This window comes from Balaenoptera borealis, assembly GCF_965194805.1.
Source record: "Balaenoptera borealis genome assembly, chromosome: 4".
NCBI classification, from domain to species: Eukaryota; Metazoa; Chordata; class Mammalia; order Artiodactyla; family Balaenopteridae; genus Balaenoptera; species Balaenoptera borealis.
The window spans coordinates 29,779,565-29,801,230 of NC_138861.1; the positions used below are offsets into that span (position 1 = coordinate 29,779,565).

The 21,666-nt window shown below is 36.1% G+C and overlaps 1 pseudogene across 1 annotated transcript in view; it reads left to right on the plus strand.

The window, feature by feature from the left end:
• The window catches only part of LOC309628229 (60 kDa heat shock protein, mitochondrial pseudogene), a 173,951-nt pseudogene that overhangs the window by 45,087 nt on the left and 107,198 nt on the right, over positions 1-21,666 (plus strand). Inside the window, exon 3 of the transcript XR_014249450.1 lies at positions 9,910-10,089. The product of XR_014249450.1 is annotated as a 60 kDa heat shock protein, mitochondrial pseudogene (transcript). The remainder of the gene's footprint in view (positions 1-9,909; positions 10,090-21,666) is intronic.

Below are 21,666 nucleotides of genomic sequence, written 5' to 3' on the forward strand. Positions count from 1 at the left end.
ATTAGAGTTACCTTCAAAAATATAAAGGGAGTAATGTTTTAATGATCTATAAGAGAAATAGCAAGTTAACATTAGTTCACTTTCTTTTGCTTTTCTGAGGTCACTCAGAGGTCAGAGTTCTGTCCAATTCATCTTTTGACGTGGTGAGGTACTGAAGAAAATGGAGAGTTCCTTTGGGGAGCATATCTCTGGGTTTTCTTTTTTCTTCTTTTCATTCTTTCAAGAAAAGTCATCAATATATAGGTCTACTGCAGGAAAGAATTGGTAAAATACATTTCTGCCATCATCACTGAGAATAAGAGACTAGGGTTTTGGGGTAAGAGACAGAGAAAGAGAGTTTTTCCGTGACTATTTGTTTAGTATTTGATTGATTTTATTTCTGAGAACACAGATTTATTACCACAAAATAAAACAGGATTTTTTTGTTTTTGTTTATTGATCTTAACTTATTTGTTCTGTTCAGAAAACACTTATAGTCTAAAAATGATAAGGTAATTTAAAATACCTCAATACATATACATGTGGCTCTAGTCTCTCGCTCTCTCTCTCTTCTCTCTGTCTCTGTGTTACACATACATACACATAATATATTATTGATGATTCTTGGCAGTAATTTTGATTTGCATAAAATTTCAGGTGTTTTCAACACACTGCACATTCAAAATATCAATAAAATGAAATAAAAATAAATCCTTGAAAAAACAAATTAGTTGGAATTTTTCAGGCTTTACTAAGTTCTCCCCCAAACAGGTCTTTAGAAATGATATTTACTACTTAATGTCTTTAAGAAATGTACCTGTTTGATGCATTATTAGGAAGAATTTCCTCACAGTCCTCAATGAAAGCAGTGTGAGAGAACAATGTACATAAATCTCTTAACCAAGCAGAACTGTTGTCTTACCCAGTGGTTCAAACAGCCAGTAATATTTAACTTGTGTGGTTCATATAGCAATAAAACAAATAAATGGCCCTCTCAAAAGTTATATCCTGCATTATATAAATATTCCTTTTTATTACATTGTAACCTGCCTAGCCACAAATTATTACAGCCTTTTAGCCACAAAGTAAGTCCTCTCCTTACTGAGGCCTAAACATTTTCATTGATTTTCCTCACATCACAGTGAAATAGTCTGTGCCAATAAATTAACAATATTTAATTAATGTCCCCAAGGCATCTTATTATCAGTGTCTAACATAGCCAACAACAGTAAATGCAATGGATCTTCCTAAATGAATTAATTACTTTGTACTTCAAAAGTTATATGAAGGCAGTGATGAAAGACTCTGCTCTGGTAGATCCACAGTTATCCAGCTGATGTGCAAAGTTCCCACAAATTTGGCAGAGAAATTTTGAGACACTCATAGCAACCTGGCTATGTGAAGCAGGCTGGATTCTGCCTCCTGTCAGTCATGCTACAGTGTAAGCAGAAGAGAGCCCACAAGGCTCAAACCCAAGAAACTGTGGTCTGTTTTTCTTTCTGAGGGGAGGCTGATGAGAATGAAAGTGTTCAGGAGATTCTCCAAGTGCATAATAACAATGTAGTCTGATGACAAAAACAAAACAAACCAAAAAAAAAAAAAACCCCAAAAAACAAAAAAAAACAAACCAAAGAAAAACTAAAGACACACACACACAAAACCCTTCCTGTAGAGTTGACCTTTCTGCAACTCACTTTTTTAAAAAAAAATTTCAGTTTACTTATGGAGATAAATATACAAACTTCCTCCCATTCTGAGAGAAGGTACAAAGTGAAGCCCTTTACCATATCTTCCTTTGGTAATTAATAAATATGGTTTGAACTTCTCAGAATATAGGGGAAAAAAGGAGTACACCTTGTCCCTAGAACTGATCTTTGAATTATAAACTGTTTTGTTCAGACCTGATATAGATGACTTTCAATTTGCAAATAAGTAAGGTGCTAATTAGAGTAATAACACCATTCTAGAATATCAAGAACACATGCAATTTTACATACTTAAGGTAGGATCAAATGACCCATGCCTTTAAGAAATCGCTGAAAATAGGAGAATTAATGTGTGGTTATTAAATCACCAGGTTCAGCTTGGTCCCAAGTCTTCAACCCTAATACCTACCCACAGGCTGAGGCTCAGTCCTAGTTCCCCAGACTCTACTCAACAACGACGTCTGTTACTCATCCCCACAATAACCTGCTTATGTCATACTCCAGTTCAGAAAATGGGGTTTTGATTGGTTCCTGAGTCTCATATTTGCATAATACTTCTCACTTACCAGCTGTACAAGACAGATGCCACTAGGGGTTGTAAAATGTCTTTAGACTGTCACTAGCCTCAAGGATGGATTCATTTTTTTCCTTCATTTTTCTTCTAAGATGTCCCTCACTTTCCAGCAGCCTCAGGAATGCACTTACAAGTTTTTCACTATATTTTGCCCATAATTTTTAGGAGTTTTGTGATAGATGAAACTATGGCAGGCAAACGTGTTAGTATGTAAGGAGATTGGAAAATCTGAGAGCCTTCACAGTTCTTAATTGTACATATATATATATATTTTATATGACTATTTGTTTTAACCTCTTTTTTTTTTAAATTACCTGAGCGGCTACTACTGCTCCTAATCTTATCAGATAAGTGTACCTTCATGGTACTCACTATGGTGGTTTGAGGCCTTTTTTTCCCCTTTTTCTTTTTTAAAAAAAAGCCTTCCTCTAGTAGGAGTGAGAAGGCATTCAGAGTACTTCAAGTGTTTCAGTAATGCTCCTCTCCACTGATCCCCAATTCGATGTTATACCTTTAGGCTATAAGATAGCTCATTTAGTTGTTTACTAGTTCCTTTGTGACAACTTCTACTCACTTTTCCATTCCGAAACCCCCAACTTCAAATACTTTTCCAAAATGAGTTATAAAAACAAACATTGTTGACTGCCCACAACTCATGGTAATTTATCTTCTTTGGTATTAAATGTAGGTATTTATAGATGCTGTTTATGAAGTTGAGGAAGTTCCCCTCTAGTTGTAGTTTGCTGAGAGTTTTGATCACGAATGGATGTTAGATTTTGTCAAACGCTTTTCTTCATCTGTTGATATGGTCATGCAATTTTCCTTCATTAGCCTATAGATGGATGGATTACATTAATTGATTATTGAATGTTGAACCAGCTTGCATACCTGGAATAAATCTCACTTGGTTATGGTGTATAGTTTTTTATATATATTGTTAGGTTCAATTTGCTGATATTTTGATGAGAATTTTTGCATATGTGTTCATGAGAGATATTGATTGTATTCTTTGTCTTGTAATATCTTTGTCTTTTTGGGGGGATTGAGGCAATCCTGTCCTCATGGTGTGAATTAGGAAGTATATTCTCTGCTTATAGTCTCTGAAAGAGATTGTAAAAAGTTGACATAATTTCATCTTTAAATGTTTGGTAAAATTCACCATTGAACCGATCTGGGCCTGGAGCTTTTTGTTTTGGAAGGTTATTAATTGTTGATTCCATTTCTTTAATAGATATAGGACATTCAGATTGTTTCTTCTTGTATGAGTTCTGGCAAACTGTATCTTTCAACGATTGATCCATTTCTGCTAGGTTATCAAATTTGGGGTGGTTCATACAATAGAGTGGTTCATAGTAGTCTTTTATTATCCCTTTAATGTCCACTAAGCTCATAGTGATTTCCCCACTTTTATATCTGATACTAAAGATGCCAGAAGATTCCTCAGCTGAAGAACTAAGTTGTCCAGCTACATTTCTGACAGTAGTAATTTGTGTCTTCCTTCTCTTTTTCTTAATTAGCTTGGCTAGAGTCTTAACAATTTTATTGATCTTTTCAAAAAATGTGCTTTTTGTTTTGTTGATGATCTCTACTGATTTCCTGTTTTTGAGTTCATTGATTTCTGCTTTCATTTTTATTACATCTTTTCTTCTGCTTACTTTGGATTTAATTTTCTCTTATTTTTCTAGTGTCCTAAAGTAGAAGTTTAGGTTACTGATTTTTGGTTTCTCCTTTTTTCCAATATATACATTCAATGCTATAAATTTTCCTCTAAGCACTGCTTTAAACTGTATCCCACAAATTTTGAGAAGTTTTGTTCTCATTTTCACTTAGTTCAAAATATTTTTAGTTCAAAATCTTTTGAAATGTATTCTTTAACCCATGTGTTATTTAGACATGTGTTGCTTAATCTCCACATATTTTGGGATTTTCAAGCTTTCTGTTACTGATTTCTAGCTTAATTCCCTTGTGCTCTGAGAGCAGACATTTTATGATTTCGATTCATTTAAATTTGTTAAGGTGTGTTTTATGACCTGGAATGTATTCTGTCTTGGTGAAGTTTCCATGTGAGCTTGAGATGAATGTGTATTTTGCTGTTGTTGGATGAAGTAGTCTCTAGATGTCAATTATATCTAGTTAATTGATAGTGCTATTGAGTTCAGCCATGTACTTAGTGATTTTCTGCCTGCTGGATCTATCCATTTCTAATAGAGTTGACATCTCCAACTATAATAGTGGATTCAGTTATTTCTCCTTGCAGTTTTATCAGCTTTTGCTTCAAGTATCTTGACATTCTGTTTTTAGGTTTATACACACTGAGTATTGCTGTCTTCTTGGAGTATTGACCCCTTTATAATTATGTAATACCTCTCTCTATTACTGAACAGTTTCCTTGCTCTGAAGTCTGCTTTGTCTGAAATTAGTATAGCTACTTTCACTTTCTTTTGATTAGTGATAGCAGGGCATATCTTTATCCATCTCTTTACTTTTAATCTATACATGTCTTTACATTTAAAGTTGATTTCTTGTTGGAAGAATGAGTTAGGAAGCATTTTCTAATACTTCTAACACTAGAGAAGGTTTTGGTATAGAATTGGAATAATTTCTTCCTGTTAATGTTTGGTAGAATTCACCAGCGAATCTATCTGGGTCTGATGCTTTATGTTTTAGAAGGTAAGTAATTATTGATTTAATTTCTTTAATTCATTTAGGCCTGTTCAAATTGTCTATTTCTTATTGTGTGAGTTTTGGCAGATTGTGTCTTTCAAGGATTGGTCCATTTCTTCTAATTTATGAAATTTGTGGCCATAGGTGTCTTTATATTTAAAGTGGATTCTTGTAGACAACCTATATTTGGGTCTTGTTTTTTGATCCATCCTAGGATCTCTGTCTTTTAATTGGTTTATTTAGACCGTTTACCTTAAAGTGACTTTTTAGAAAATAAATTTATTTATTTATTTATTTATTTTTGGTTGCATTGGGTCTTTGTTGCTGCGTGTGGGCTTTCTCTAGTTGTGGCAAGCGGGGACTACTCTTTGTTGCAGTGTGCTTACTTCTCATTGTGGTGGCTTCTCTTGCTGCAGAGCATGGGCTCTAGGACGTGTGGGCTCAGTAGTTGTGGTACTCAGGCTCAGTAGTTGTGGCTTGAGGGCTCTAGAGTGCAGGCTCAGTAGTTGTGGTGCACAGGCTTAGTTTTTCCGCAGCATGTGGGATCTTCCCAGACCGGGGCTCGAATCCATGTCCCTGGCATTGGGAGGCAGATTCTTAACCACTGAACCACCAGCGAAGTCCTAAAGTGATTACTGACATATCTGGATTAATATCTACTATATTTGTTACAGTTTTCTATTTGTTGCCCTTGTTCTTTTGTTCCTATTTTTGTCTTCCATAATTTTTGTGTATTTTTTGGTTTTAATTGAAGATTTTATAATTCAATTTTCTCTACTTTTTTAGTGTATCAATTATGCTTTTTTTTTTAAACATTTTATTGGTTGCTCTAGGGTTTGCAGAAGAGCTTTACAACTAATCCAAGTCTGCTTTCAAATAACACTGTACCTCTTCACAGGTAGTGCAAGTACCTTATAATAACAACATATTCCTAAGTCCTCCCTTCTAGCCCTTGTATAACTGCTGTCATTCATTTCACTTAATCATATATATACACACACATATAAGCAAATACATTGTTGCAATTATTTATTTATTTATTTATTTTTAACATTTTTTTTTAACATCTTTATTGGAGTATAATTGCCTTACAATGGTGTGTTAGTTTCTGCTGTATAACAAAGTGAATCAGCTATACATATACATATATCTCCATATCCCTTCCCTCTTGCATCTCCCTCCCACCCTCCCTATTCCACCCCTCTAGGTGGTCACAAAGCACCAAGCTGATCTCCCTGTGCTATGCGGCTGCTTCCCACTAGCTATCTATTTTACATTTGGTAGTGTATATATGTCCATGTCACTCTCTCACTTCATACCAGCTTACCCTTCCCCCTCCCCTTGTCCTCAAGTCCATTCTCTACGTCTGCATCTTTATTCCTGTCCTGCCCCTGGGTTCTTCAGAACTTTTTTTTTTTTTTTTTTTGTTTAGATTCCATATATATGTGTTAGCATACGGTATTTGTTTTTCTCTTTCTGACTTACTGCACTCTGTATGACAGACTCTAGGTCCATCCACCTCACTACAAATAACTCAATTTCATTTCTTTTTATGGCTGAGTAATATTCCGTTGTATATATGTGTTGCAATTATTTTAAGCAAACTTTTTTGTGAATAATTAAGAATAAGAAAAACTAAGGGCTTCCCTGGTGGCGCACTGGTTGAGGGTCTGCCTGCCAGTGCGGGGGACACGGGTTCGGGCCCTGGTCTGGGAGGATCCCGCATGCTGCGGAGCGACTAGGCCCGTGAGCCACAATTGCTGAGCCTGCGCATCTGGAGCATGTGCTCCGTGACAAGAGAGGCCGCGATAGTGAGAGGCCCGCGCACCGCGATGAAGAGTGGCCCCCACTTGCCACAACTGGAGAAAGCCCTTGCACAGAAACGAAGACCCAACACAGCCATAAATAAATAAATAAATAAATAAATAAATAAATAATTAAAAAAAAAAAAAAGAAAAGCTAAAGTTTTTATTTTACCTTTACTTATTGATTCTCTGATCTATGCAGATCTACGATTCTTTCTTTGTGTAGATCTGAGTTTCTGGCCTATATTATTGTCCTTCTCTCTGAAGAACCTCTTTTTAAAATTTGTTGCAAGGCAGGTGTACTGGCATCAAATTCTCACAATTCTGTTTGTGGAGAAAGTCTTGATTTCTCCTTCACTTTTGCAGGATAATTTCACAAGGCATAGAATTCTAGGTTAGTGTTTTTTTCCTCTCATTACTTTAAACATTTAATACATTTTCTTTTTACTTGCATGGTTTCTGAGAAGTCAGATATAATTCTTATCTTTGCTCTTCTATATTAAGGGTTTTTTTCCCCCTCTAGTTCTTTCAAGATTACTTTTTAATCTTTGATTTTCCAAAATTTGAATATGATATACTCAGATAGAGTTTTATTTTGTCTTTCGGCAGTTGTCCTTTTTGGTGTTTTTGGAGATTCCTGAATCTATGGTTTGGTGTTTGAATCAATTTGGAAGAAATGTCAGTCATTATTGCTTCAAATATTGCTTTTCTTCCTTTCTTTCTTCCTTCTTCTCTCCCTCCCTTCCTTCCCTCCCTTTCTGGTATTCCCATTACACATATTTTACATTTTTTTGTAGTTGTCCCCCAGTCCTTGGATATTCTGTTCCATTTTTAAAGTTGTTTTTTCTCTTTGCTTTTCAGTCTTGGAAGTTTCTATTCACATATTCTCAAGCTTAGAGATTCTTTCTTCAGCCATGTCCAATCTACCAATGAGCCCTTCAAAGGCACTCTTCATTACTGCTACAGTGTTTTTTTTTTTTTTAATCTTTAGCATTTATTTTTGATTCTTTCTTAGAATTTCTCTCTTGATTATATTATCCCTTTGTCCTTGCTTGTTATCTACTTTTTCTGTTAGTGTTGTTAGCATACTAATCAGAATGATTTTAAATTCCTGGTTTGATAATTCCAACATTCTTGCCATATATGCCTCTGATTCTGATGTTTGTTTTGTCTTTGCAAACTGTGTTTTTTATTACGCCTTGTAAAGATTTCCTGATAGCTGGACATGACATACTCAGTAAAAGGAACTGTGATAAATAGGCCTTTAGTAATGTGGTAGTAAGGTGCTGGAGAAGGGGAAGTTTCTGATGGCCCATGATTAGATCTCAGCCTTTTGGTGAACCTGTGCCCCTGGATTGTGACCTTCACAACTGCTTCTCAGTTTCTGCCCCCACCTATACACATATGGTGACTGAATGGCTAGAGAGGCCTAGAGCTGGGTATTTAGGTCCCTTTGTGGAAAGATCGAGGGAACTGTAGTTGAGATTTCCTTCCCCCCACAAAGAGCCAGCTGGATTTGGGTACTTCCCTTCCCCCAGGTAGGTTAGGATCTGATATAAACCAGCAGATTAGGCTGTGGCAAAATAATTCTATCTGAGGGCAGACCCTGTTAAGAAGAACAGAATATTATGGCATCTGTCAAAATGATACATTCCCCCTCCCCCTGGAGGAATCAAGAGGGAAGTTTCACTGTGAGGACCTGGTAGGTTTTGTGGAGATAGAACACCCAAAAGTGTAGGGGCCTACTATGACTGTGTCCTCCTGGAGATGAAAACAATTTTGTTTTGAAACAATTTTTTTAGAGCAGTTTTAGATTTGCAGAAAAGTTGAGAGGAAGTTGTATGCCTCCTGTCGCCACACATGCATGGCTTCCCTTATTATCAATATTACCCACCAGAGTCGTACATCTGTTAGAGTTGATGCATCTACATTGACATATCATTATCATCCCAAGTCTATAGTTTACATTCGTGTTCACTCTTGGTTCACTATGGGACCTCTCCATTTTTTTAAATCTTAGACTTGTCCACACTGAGCCTCTAGCAATTCATCAATTACAGTTCAGGATTTCTTACCTGACACAGGTTCCCATGGAGGTTTCCCCTGTTGGGTTTCCAAACTATTAAATGGTGATTCTTATATCTATTAAATGGTGATTCTGTCTCTTCAATTTGGGGTGCAGTGGTTTTGCCTTGTAACCTCACTTTTCTGATGAATCTAAGAATTTTTGATTTTTCAGTTTATTCATTTTTTAACTTGTCATTAGGACAGAGAGGTGACTTTTAAGCTCCTTACTTGCTGGACTGGAAACCAGAAGTCACCAACACTTTTTGTTGTCTATGTTTTTAAGTTTTAGCCATCCTAGTAGGTGTGAGGTGGTATGACTGTGGTTTTGATTCGCATTTCCTTAGTCATGAATGATACTGACCATGGGGCATATAATTTAAGGAGCACTTATAAGATTTTTTATTGAACTGAATTTCATTGTTTTAGGATAAGCAGAAGGAGTCTTTCAATGATTGAATCATCCCCCACTAATTTTGCCAGCCAGCTTCCATTTAGCTAATTTTGAGAGGTTCTTTCCTTACTGGTTTTGATTGGACTTCTAGATTGAGCATGCTTCAAGAAGCATGTGACATAAGGAATAAACAATAGAAGCCTAAGCTTGTATCTCATTGTAATTAATACTCATTTTAGCCAGGCAAATGTTGATATCATGTGATCAGAAAAAATCTGTACCTGATAGTGAAGTGTGACATTTGAAGAGTATCTATCATGTATTGTTTTGGGCCGCCCAGCTGCTGTTTCTTGGAGGAACCACCCTCCATCAGTTCATGTCATCTTGATGATGCTACAATCACATCCTCTCCTCGTCCACCCATAGCCTCCACTCCCCAGACTACGGGGATGAACACAGAGCACATAACCCTGACATGGCCAATTTTACTGTCTTATGCACATCTTTTTTCATCATATTTCCTTGACACCATCTCTTTTCCATTTCAGTGTATACAGCTTCTTCAAAGTCTTCAAGATCTTTGAGAAAAAAAGTTAGCTCCATAGGCAAGTGATAAATGCAAAATATTAAATTTGTCATGATTTTAGGGATACCACAAATACTTCTCAGTGAACACACATACATGTGCATCTGCCATTCAATCATGCCTTTATTTCTTTCCAGGTGAGTTGTGCCTTTCGGTGAAGATGTTGGCTGGAAGGAAACTACTAAAATATTATCTCAGAGCTGTGAATAATTTTCACTCATCAACTTGTCATAGAAGCAATCCAGATTTCATGGTCTTCATCAACCATTATTGGACATATGTATCACTTCTTCATTTCTGTGTCAAGGTGACAGAAGGTAATATGACTTTAAGACTTACTTTAATATGTACATGTGTACACTATTGAAAAAAAACCATACCATATCAAATACCTACAAGAAAAGTGGTAATTTCAAAAGTATCAGGAGCTGTTCAGATAAGAGGTCTTTTTTTTTTTTTATAAATTTATTTATTTATTTATTTTTGGCTGTGTTGGGTTTTCGTTTCTGTGCGAGAGCTTTCTCTAGTTGCAGAGAGCGGGGGCCACTCCTCATCGCTGTGCGCGGGCCTCTCATTGTCGTGGCTTCTCTTGTTGCGGAGCACAGGCTCCAGACGCGCAGGCTCAGTAGTTGTGCCTCACGGGCTTAGTTGCTCCGCGGCATGTGGGATCTTCCCAGACCAGGGCTCGAACCCGTGTCCCCTGTATTGGCAGGCAGATTCTTAACCACTGCGCCACCAGGGAAGCCCAAGAGGTCTTTGAGAGAAGGGGATATGTGCTTTTTTGTTTCCTTGACAATAGATGAAAGCCTTCATGAGTTAATCACATTGTGATGATCTCCCTTGAAGTCAGATTGCTAAGGAGCATTCTAACGAAGGGAATGCACCGTGTGTGGCGCACCAGTCCTGAGTCGAGCACTTCGTGCGTCCAAGCGCATGATTTCATTTTGCCTTTCAGAGAACCCACTGAAGAAAGTATCGTGATACTGTTCTGATAAATTAGCAGATGGGGGTTCAACGGATCTTAAATAAATTGATTAATTTTTTTCTTCTCTATCCATGTCTCCCAGATGCTAATCTATGAACAGGTGCAGGGCTGGCTGCACGATAATCATCCTGGTGAAATTGTTTAAAATATAAATTCTGGGACCCTCACTCCTGAAGATCCTAGTTTGATAAGTTTAGGTTAGATTCAGGTATTCTGCTTTTATGACAAAGTGATTCTGTTACACAGCCAAGTCCGGAACATGTCTTCGATACCCCATGACCTCAGACTGGTTCAGGGAGTTAAGTCGGTGTCGTCTCTTACAGTAGATTGGAAAGGGCTGCTCAGAGCGCTGTGCTGAAAGGCTGCTGAGGCTGATGGAGAGGCGTTCCGCGATCCGTCAGCGACGAGGCCGGATGGAGGGAGTAGAATCCTCCTGCCAGATACCGGCCAACTGTGATCTCGAGTGTGACAGTTGGTAGGTGGGTGAGGAGGGAAAAAAAGGAAAGTAGAGAATATCAGTTACATTTTGATTAAAAATTGTCTGAGAACACACTAAATATTTTATTCAGCTCTATGTAATCCCCTTAGCTATATCAGAAACCTAAATGTGGCTCTTGGAAAAATACTAATGATGACCAAAGTACAGAGAGCCAAATAAAGGAGATAAGCCAAAATACTCTTGCAAATCTCCAAGATACTGCATTCCTCCACTGTCCCAGTCCTGTGGGAATGCCTGCGCCAGGAATATCTGGAACTCTGTGTAACAGCAGCTGCCGTGTACCCGTGTTCTTTCTGTTTCAATCTTTTTTCTTGTGGCAGAAAAAAATGTGGCTCTATGCATTTTAGCAATTGATCAAATATTCCTTATTATTTCAAAACTTTCAGGAGAAAGCAAATGCATTTTATAGTTCTGACTTGTGTGGGCTTATTTTTCATACTTTATTTTTTAATGTTAATTTCAGTTGTATACATTACCTTTGGAGAAACCAGTTTGGAAGGTGGGTCTGGTAAAAATCTACCTAATAGATACAATGGCTGTCCTTTCTTAGATATATTCATAGAAAGAAGTGGATAAAGCTGCACCTTTAAATAGAGAAAGGCTTCATTTTAGGGTTTAATTATCCATGACAATGTAGCCATTTTTAAGGGAGAACTCCATACTTGGGAGTCATTTAGTCCAGAAGAACTGTACACACAGTCCTTGCTGTAACACCAGAAACTAGGGTTGCTGCACTCCTTATTATTTCAGTGACCATCAGCAGGTAACCTGTGGCAGAAAGGCTCTTAGGATCCTCAATTCTTACTTTGCTTACTTTGCTTTCCACTCTTGTGGACATTGCTACTGCCTTCTGTCCACTTGGAGTTGAAGGGAACCGATGCATAAGGTCACTTTCCACAGCCAGTGTCAGGGATGACCTTCGAATGGCTTAGTTACCTCCCAGCCTTTAGAAGAGTTGTGAAAGAGACATATAGCAAATATAAAGAGAAAGATGTTGCAATTGACTAGTGATATCTATCATCAGACCAGAACTGGGAAGTTGCAACACATGATTAGGATATTTACCATCTCTGATTCATATCAGTAACACTGGCTAGGTGAGTGGGGAATAAAATATGTCAGGCATGATGTTGTTATTATCAGCATGAAAGTGGGAAAAAGGAAAAAAACTGGACAAGAGGAACGGCGTGAAGTGTCTGGATATAATTTCCACAAAACCGAAACTGAGCCTTCACAAATCTCTATAGTGCCAGAATTATTAAAAATTTAAAAATAAAAATTAATAAACACTCATAGATACAACTGCTAAATGAATTTTAAAAATATAATTGACTTTGAATTATACGTGCATTATTTGTCTTTGTTAATAACAATGTTCCATTTCAAAATTCATAAGATGTGAGTTCCTAGAAAAATCGAGTTGGAAGAATAATTTATTACTTTGCCATTCATTCATCAGGACATGAAAATCGGTCATTATTTTGGTAAACAGTTTGAAGTTCTGATGTTACCCTCAGTTTTATCCTTGTAACAACTGAGACTCAGTGTCCTAAAGATAATTACATCTGTTGTACAGGCTAACTGGAAAAGTGCTGAATAATTGTCACTGCTTCAGAGATTGGATTTTTTTTTTTTTTTTTTTGCTAGCACTGCATCCAGATACTTTTGATGGAGGGAGCTACAGTAATATTAAAGAATTGTTGACAGCTACTCATAAGAGGGACTTTTACATTTGTAAACAAAACTTGACTCTGTCAAAGCAAACGTCAAGAGGTTATTTTAACCTCTGTTACACCTCATAATGCATTTCTGATATATTCTGGAGGACGTGTGGGGTGAGTGGGAAAAGTAATAGATGGAGAAAAGTCTGTTTGGCAGACCAAATGACAAGGAATGAAAAAGTAAGACCAGACAATAAAAATATGTTTTGTGCAATGATGCAGTGGGATTTTTAAATGAGTTCCCATTTACCTCAAACTCTGGAAAACACACTGAACTCTCAATATTTCCTTAAGGTAACAGAATGTTTTTTTGTCCCTTTGAAAACATTACCTTTAAGGCAATGAGCAAAACAAGGAAACCTTCTAAACGGCTGATTGGGAATCTAAGCTGAAGCCAAGACACATATTGAAATTAGAGCTACCAAGCCATGGTAAGGACACATGGCTTGATTTCTGTTTTTCTCATTAGATGTCATACATGTGTTTCCTGTTGTGCTTACTAAGAAGAATATCTAATATCAGGTCACATTTCCTACAAATACCAACCAAGAACTAATTTCCCAGCTTGCAAATTAACTTTTAAATGTGATTGTACACCACATTGTAATAGGAAAAGGAAAGGTTATTTAATAAATGGTGCTGGGTAATTAATTAACTACTTGGGCTTCACTTCACATTGTGGGAAGCAGAAAGAAAGAAAGGAAGGGAAGGGAAGGGAAGAGAAGGAAGAGAGAGAGAGAAAGAAAAAAAAGAAAGAAGGAAGGAAGGTGGGGGAGGGAGGGAGGGAGGAAAGGAGGGGGAAGGAAGAAGGAATAAGAAAAGGAGGAAGGGAGACAGGGAGGGAGAGAAAGAGGGAGAGGTAGAGAAGAAGGAAGGAAGGAGAGAAGAAAGGAAGGAAGGAGGGAAGGAAGAGAAAAGTAAGAAATTCCAGAATGGTTAGGGAAGCAAATGTTAAGCATAAAACCATAAGAAACAGAAAAATTTGGGAAAATGTTTATTTTAGGACTCCTGTTTTCTAAGTAACAAAATAAATCACAAAAAGTGACTTAGGTACATAAAAATGGAAAGAACAAACCACTGTCAAAAATAGCCAATTAACAAAAAAGCAAACAATAAAGTGAGAAAACATCTATGTCAAATAGGACAAACTAGGGATTCACAGCCTGAAAGTATAAAGGATCGCTAGGAATACATAAGAAAAATCTTAAGATCCCAACAGCTTGAGGAAAACAGCCAGAGGCTTTTGCTCATAGTTCTTTCAAATAGATACCGAAAATAAGATGAAATATTTCACTTCACTGGTAAGCAAAGAAATGTAAACTGAAATAAGATGTTACTTTGACTAAATATACTGAGTAACAAGGATTTTGTAGAGTAAGAACATTCACACACAGTATAAATTGGTGCAGTTTTTCTGGATAAGTTTGACCAAACATATTGAAGGTGTCCAAAAAGTTCATAACTTTTCCAGTTATTTTCATTATAGAAACCTATCTTGTGGAAATTGTCATGTATGCATATTATTATTCTAATGCTACTCATGATGAACAATCCAAATATCCAATTGTAAAAGAATGACTGTGGAATCCCCAAACCAGCAAGATCAACATCACCAGGCAAATTGTTAGAAATGTACATTCTTGGCTCTATTCGACACCTATTGACTCAGAAACTCTTAAGTGTGCACCAAGCATTCACAAAGCCTGCAAGATAATTTTGACGCATACAAAAGCTTGAGAATCACTGATGCAATGCAATATTAATGGACATTCAAAATGTTTTCAAAGAACACAACATGGAAAAATTCGTAAAACCTAATATTAAGTGACTAAAAGAATAAAATTTGTTCACATTTAATCTGATCATGGGAACGATGTATAATATGACTTCCATTTTGTAAATACATATAAGTATATATCATATTTATAAAATCAAAATCATTCATGTATATGTATATTCACATAAACATGCATACCAGCAGAACAAAATGCTATACTCAGTCTATCAGAGGAGGTGACTTTGAGTTACTTTTTTCTTTTCATCTCTTTGCACTTTTCCAAATTCTCTTCTGTTACTTCTTCTTTGCATCGTTATGTACTTTTCCAAATTCTCTTCTATTATGACATATTATTTTTTCCTATCAATAAAAGATCTTGGCCACAAACATTTTCACATGTATATGTAATGTTCAAGGCCCCAAGTTTCCTGTAACCCTAACTGTTTATTAATCTTTCATGATGACATTGGTTTATTGCAAAGAGAGACCCCTTCTTCAATAGCAGGTGGTGTTTTATCTGTCAAGAAAACAGTAAGATGTGGTACTTGGGTTGACGTAGCCACAGGCAGGATGTGGCTGCCAGGGCAGAACTAGAGGTCTTTGAGTAACAGGCACATAATCCTCCCACTAGTTCTTTTTTTAGCTTACGGCGACTCCCAGGAGTCTGACGTTAACCAAAAGTTCACGTCTTCTTTGTATTGCTATCTTACCCGCTTCTTTCACCAGCAATTCTCACAATAATCTTAGTACAGGGCACAGGGCATAGAAATTATGGAAGTATTAGGCATTAGAAATTTCAAATAACCAAGCTCATCTAGCCAAAATGTTCTAGCAGGGTGATACCAAGAAGAAGTGATAATCAAACAACAGTTATTTATCGTCCTATGTTAAACATTATCTGTCCCTTGTTATCTCAAAAAACCATCAGAATTTCTTCTCCGGTTGACTTCAATTTGCAACTATTTGAGCACATAGAAGGTTCAACCTGTTCTACTAGTACTTGGACAAAGTAGTGGATCTAACATTCTTCACAATGGTCTTAAAAGCTCTTAAGTGTCAGAAACATTTTGATTGTCATAGAAAATAAATATCGTAGCGTGTGTCTCCTTACTTGTCTAAACCACTGGAACAAAGATAACTTCTTTTTTTGCTTCCTGCTCATGTTAACACAGTTAGCAAGAAGGTTGGGGGACAGCCCCAGCTGCACCACACGACAGCTGCCCCCAATTAGGGTATTTAAGGACTAAGAAGAGGTATCGTTCAGTTTGTATGCGATGATCTGCTTCAGCCTCCGTAGTTTTACGTTGGAGGAACTCTGTGGGCAGAAATACAGTTCCATTCCTTAGGCAGGTGCAAGAATTGCCATGATTTGAAGGAACAGTGGTGTGTTAAACAACAGTGACATACTAAAAGGAATACCCTAAAGTCTCATAGAGAATGGGAATGAAAGAGTATAATTTTATATAGCGAAGTTGAGAGTTAAATACACTTACTAAGCCTGCTTAATGGCAACGGTGTTAGATTTCCTATCTGTTATTCAAAATACATGGATTTATGAGTAGGATCAGAGACTGATTTTGAAAACCTGAAATTCCTCAGATGATGGTTCATGTTCTGTGACATGTAGATGCTATCACCTGAATGTTATGTCTCTGCCCTCAGGTTTTATTACCAAGGTCATTTTCGTGACTTCCTACAAATGTGCTTTGTGTCTCTGAGATACACTTATAAATGTTTGACTAAGTTTGGAAATATGCAGAAGGTTTTCAAAAGAAACCTATGTGATGTATGGAAACTGAGTGCAATGTGTAAATACTGAAGATAAGGTGATTGTACAGAAAATAGAACAAAAATAAATACAGCAAGGATCAGGATGGAAAGCCCAGTCAAAAATGAGAAACTTCAAACACCTGTGTTTTGTCAACAGTGGCTTGGCAGCTAGAATAGGAAGGACAGAGGAAGTTAAACCCATGCTGCCTTCTAGAAGTCAGCTACAAAAAATGAACCCCTAGGACCAGATGGTTTTACGGCTTTGGTAAACAATAGATTGGCATAATGCTTCCTCAATAATTCTGTCAGGAAGTGTTGAGCTAGAACACAACATACAATTGTGCCTTTTTTGAAAACCAGCTCTCTGAAAGGTCAGCTGGTAATTAGGGAGAAACTGAAATGTTGGGAAGGACAGAGTATGTAATGAACTATTATCAGACCATCTTGACTACAAGGTAATTGTAAATACCAATATGTCTGGAAGTCTTAGGTCTCCCCTGGTGGCCATATTATAAACTGATTATCATACAGGAATGAGGGCTTCTCTGATTTCAGGCACCACCTCCCTAGGGTTTCCTTGTTTGTTCTGATTTGTAGCTTCCTTTGAGTTTTGTTTCTAAGGTTTGGGTGACTGCTATTTGGTTCCTCTTCAAGAAGAACCAACAGACCACTTAACACTGAATTCTTTTCTAGTATACACATGAATCACTACTCCCTATTGATCTCAGGATGTGGGATCCCCATACACCTTTTGAACAAAATCCTCTGTTTTCGCACGTGGATAACAGCCCTCATCTACTTCATTCATTCAACTGATTTAATTGAAACAATTATTCCCACGGGTGATTTCTCCACATGCAAATACAGATTTCTGCTTTTCAACACTTGAAGCAGAAAATGGGCCAGTGGAATAATGCACCACTAACATCCACCTCTTCTGCCCTCCAAACATGGCAACAATCCTCTCCCCACTGTTAAGTTAAATACTAAAATATTGATGTTGAAAGACAGGTCTTGCAAACTCAAAAGCATCCAGTGCTGAGGTGGGTAATATAACTAAATACAGATGATGGTGAAGGGAGTAAAGACTAACAAAAGGGAATGTTGGCAACTGTGGTGTAGCGGCAAGCCTGGTCTGAAAAGAAGTCAGCAGCTCTCCAGCTCCAGAAAATTGTTGCCATGTAATAAATTAGCCCAAGCAATGCCTCATCTCCTGGATTTTCAAGAAAAGTAAAATTAATTTTTTTTAAAAATCTCAATTTTATGAGCATATGGGTAATTTTTCAAAGTTAGCAACGAAGTTTAAATTTTAATGATATTGTAGGGGGCAAACAAAGCACTTCTGTGAGCAGTATTTATCTTACAAAGTACCAGGTTTGAGCCCTACCTTAGTCTCGAAGGCAGGGCTGTCCAATAGAAATACAATGTGAGTTACATATGTGATTTAAATTTTTCTGGTAGCTCCATTAAAAAGTAAAAAGAAACAGATACAATGAATTTTTATATTTTATTTAACCTAGTTATCCAAAATATTGTCATTTTTCAGATGTAATCATTATACAAATTATTAATGAGCTATTTTACACTCTTTTTGTGTGTTGAGTCTGAAATTTAGTGTGTATTTTATACACACAGCACATTTCACTTTTTACTGGCCTCAGTTCAAATGCTTAAGAGCCATATGTGGCTAGTGGCTCCATATTGGACAGCACAGGTCTAAGGCTTAAGAGTACCTGCTCTTACATACATATACACAGTTGGCAAGTCCTTGGTTAGAAGAAATGTCATGGTCTTTGGGCACCAGAGCTCATCCTGTTCATGCCCAACAAGTGACTGCTGCCATTTTGGCAACAGCCAGTTGCAGCTGCCAGAGTAGTTGCAGGAGACAGACAGGAAGGGCTGTTCACAGGATATGTTTTCCCAAGGAAACAGTGTAAGGGACTTTGGATATTGCTTGACTTATGTGAACCAAACTCATAGGAGTGTCTTGGGAAATCACTTAATGCATATAACCTTTCATAATATTGTAAAAAATAATCATTCCTCCTTTGCTTGTGCACATCTAGTAGAAGCCTACTACCTAGTTATTACCTTTGTTATTACTGGATTATTGTAAGTTATAAAGTCTCTTGTATCAGGTGAAAAAACAATTTGACTTATTCTAGAACAGAATTCAAGTGGAGAAAACAATGGGGAGACAAATGTTAATTCAAAAATGAAACAAATCAATCACAAGAAAATAAGAAAAACAACTTTCTAAGTTATTCAAAGATTGAATGTATTTCCTTCAGTTCCTTATGTCTAGAGATGTCCAAGCAATAACTGTACAAATAATTGGTGAGTTTATTGTAGCACATCCATTGCATGACTGGATAATTTTTCCTGCCCTGAAATCGGTGATAGGCATATTAAATGTATAAAATACACACATGTGCATACATATTCTCAAAATTCAGATAAATATTATAACATTGTATGTGTTATTTTGAAATTTGAAATGTTACTATGTTGTTTTAATTTGCATTTTTCTATTACCAGTGAAATTGAGCATATTTGCCTATTTTTAGCAATTTAGATTTTCCTTTTTGTGAGTTGCTCGTTCATATTCTTTTCCCATTTTCCTATTAGATTCTTGTCTTTTCCTTATTGAGCTTTCAGATACAAATAATTGTGGGTTGTATGTGTTGTACATATGTTCTCCCAATTTCTGTCTTATAGTTTTACTCTTTTTAGGTCTCTTTTGAGGAACAAATTTCTTAATTTTAATTTAAATTATCAGTCTTTCTCTTTTATGATTATTGTTTTTATACTTGTTTAAGAAATCCTTCCCTACTTTGAAGTCATGAAGATATATTTTATTCTTAATATTTTGTTCATTTTTTCTTTTGTATGTGTCTTTCATCTACTTGGGATTGATAATTGTATGTGGTGAAGGTAGGAATCCAATTGTGCTTTCATGTACCAAGTTGTCACAATTCTGTTTACCATTATTTCCCTGCTGAATTGTCTAGTAAGTGTTCACTTGTGTACCTATACTTCGCTCTCTTTAATGGTCTTTTGGTCTATTTGTTGGTCCTTGCTCCAATCTGAAACTGTCTTAATTTCCATGAATTTATGTCTTGATGTCTAGTACAGCAACTTCTCCCAGATGTTTCTTCTCATGGGTGCCTTGGTTATTCTTGTCCCTTATCACTTCATATAAATTTTAGAATATGCTTGTTAAGTTCTAGAATGGGAGTGAAGGGTTGGGTTTGGGGCTTGGTATTTGGATTTGGGTTACACTGAATCTACAGATTGATTTGAATGGACTTAACAACTTTTATTAAGTCTACCAGTCCATGTGTATGGTATGTCTCCACTTATTTAGGCTCTTCTAATATTCCTCAATAAAGTTTCTCCATACAGATTTTGTATTTCTCTTACTAGATTTCTTTTTAAAGACTGCATTTAAAGAATTAATAGACTTTAATTTTTAGAGCAGTTTTAGGTTCATAGCAAAACTGAGCAGAAAGTACAGGGATTTCCCATCTACCTCCTGCCCCAACACATACATAGTTTTCCCCATTATCAACATCCCCCAACAGAGTGGGGAGTTACAACTGATGAACCTACACTGACACATCATTATTACCAAAAGTCCAGAGTTTACATTAGGGTTCACTCTTGATGTTGTACTTTCTATATACTACATATGTTTTAATGTGGTGGGAAATGTTATATTTTAATCTCATTTTCTAATTGCTTGTTGCTGATATAGAAATGCAAATTGATATATATTAATTTTTTTATCTTACAACTTCATAAACTGTTAGTAATCCTAATAATAATACAGATTATTATGGAGATTTAAAAATATATACAATCATATTGTCTGCAAATAATAACAGTTTTTGTTTTCCTTTCTAATCCTTAAACTTTATTTCTCTTGTTTGCATGTCTGTGGTGGTCATATGTAGGTCAGCATTACTTGCCTGTTATATGGAAGTGGTGACAGAGGCATGCTTATTTTGTTCCTAATCTCAAAGAGAAAGCTTCTTATGTTTTATTATTAACTACGTTGATTGCTGTAGATTTAAGAAAATTGCCATTTATTCTTAGCTTGCTAGAATTTATTTCATGAAACAATATTGAATTGTATCTTTTGTCATTTGATGATAAGATCATTTGATTTTCCTGTTTCTGTGTTTGTATGGTGGATTACATTAACTGATTTTCAAATATTAACCCCTGATTCATGGGATATGTGAAATTTATTCATGATGCATTATCCTTTTCTATGTTTCTGGATTCAATTTGCTACATATTTTGTTTAGAAATTTTTTCATTCACATTCCTGAGTTGGCCTGTCATTTTTCTTTTTTTTTCCTCCTGCCATTTTGAGACTGAAGTTATGCACATCAAGATATGAAGTAATGCTAACACTAGGGGAGCATTAACTCTTTTTTTGTCTTTTAGATGACAAAATTGGGATTCTTTTTAAAAAACATTTTATTTTGAAATAAATTCACACTTCTAGAAAAATCACAATAATAGAACAAAGAAATCTTGTATATGCTTCACCCAGTTTCAGTTTCACTAATTGTTAACATATTGCCACAGTAGCTTAATCATTCTCTACTTTTTTCTGAGCTATCTGGGAATATGTTGCATATATAATGTTTTATTCCTAAAACTTTCACCATGTATTATGTAAGAAGAAGAGCATTTTGTTATATCACTAGAGTACAATTAGGAAAATTAGGAAAATTAACATTGTTAAAATTGTCTAAGATTTAGTCCATAATCAAATTTAGCCAATTATCCCAATAATGTCCTTTATAATAAATAATTTTTCTCTCTGATTCAGGATTCAATCCAGTATCACGAATTGTATTTAGTTGTTGTGTCCCTTTAGTCTTGTTACTCGAGAAGAGTTTTTCAAGATTTTCTTTGTATTTTGTGACATTGATAATTTTGTAAGGTAGTGGCTAAGTATTTTGTAGAATCCCTTATAATTAAAGCAGGAATTATTTCTCCCTTGAATGTCTGTAGAATTCACTGATGAAGATCTACAGCTGGGTTTGGAGGTCTCTTTGTGGGATGATTTTTCAATGACTGACTCAATTTCTTTCTTTTTTTTTTATAAATTTATTTTATTTATTT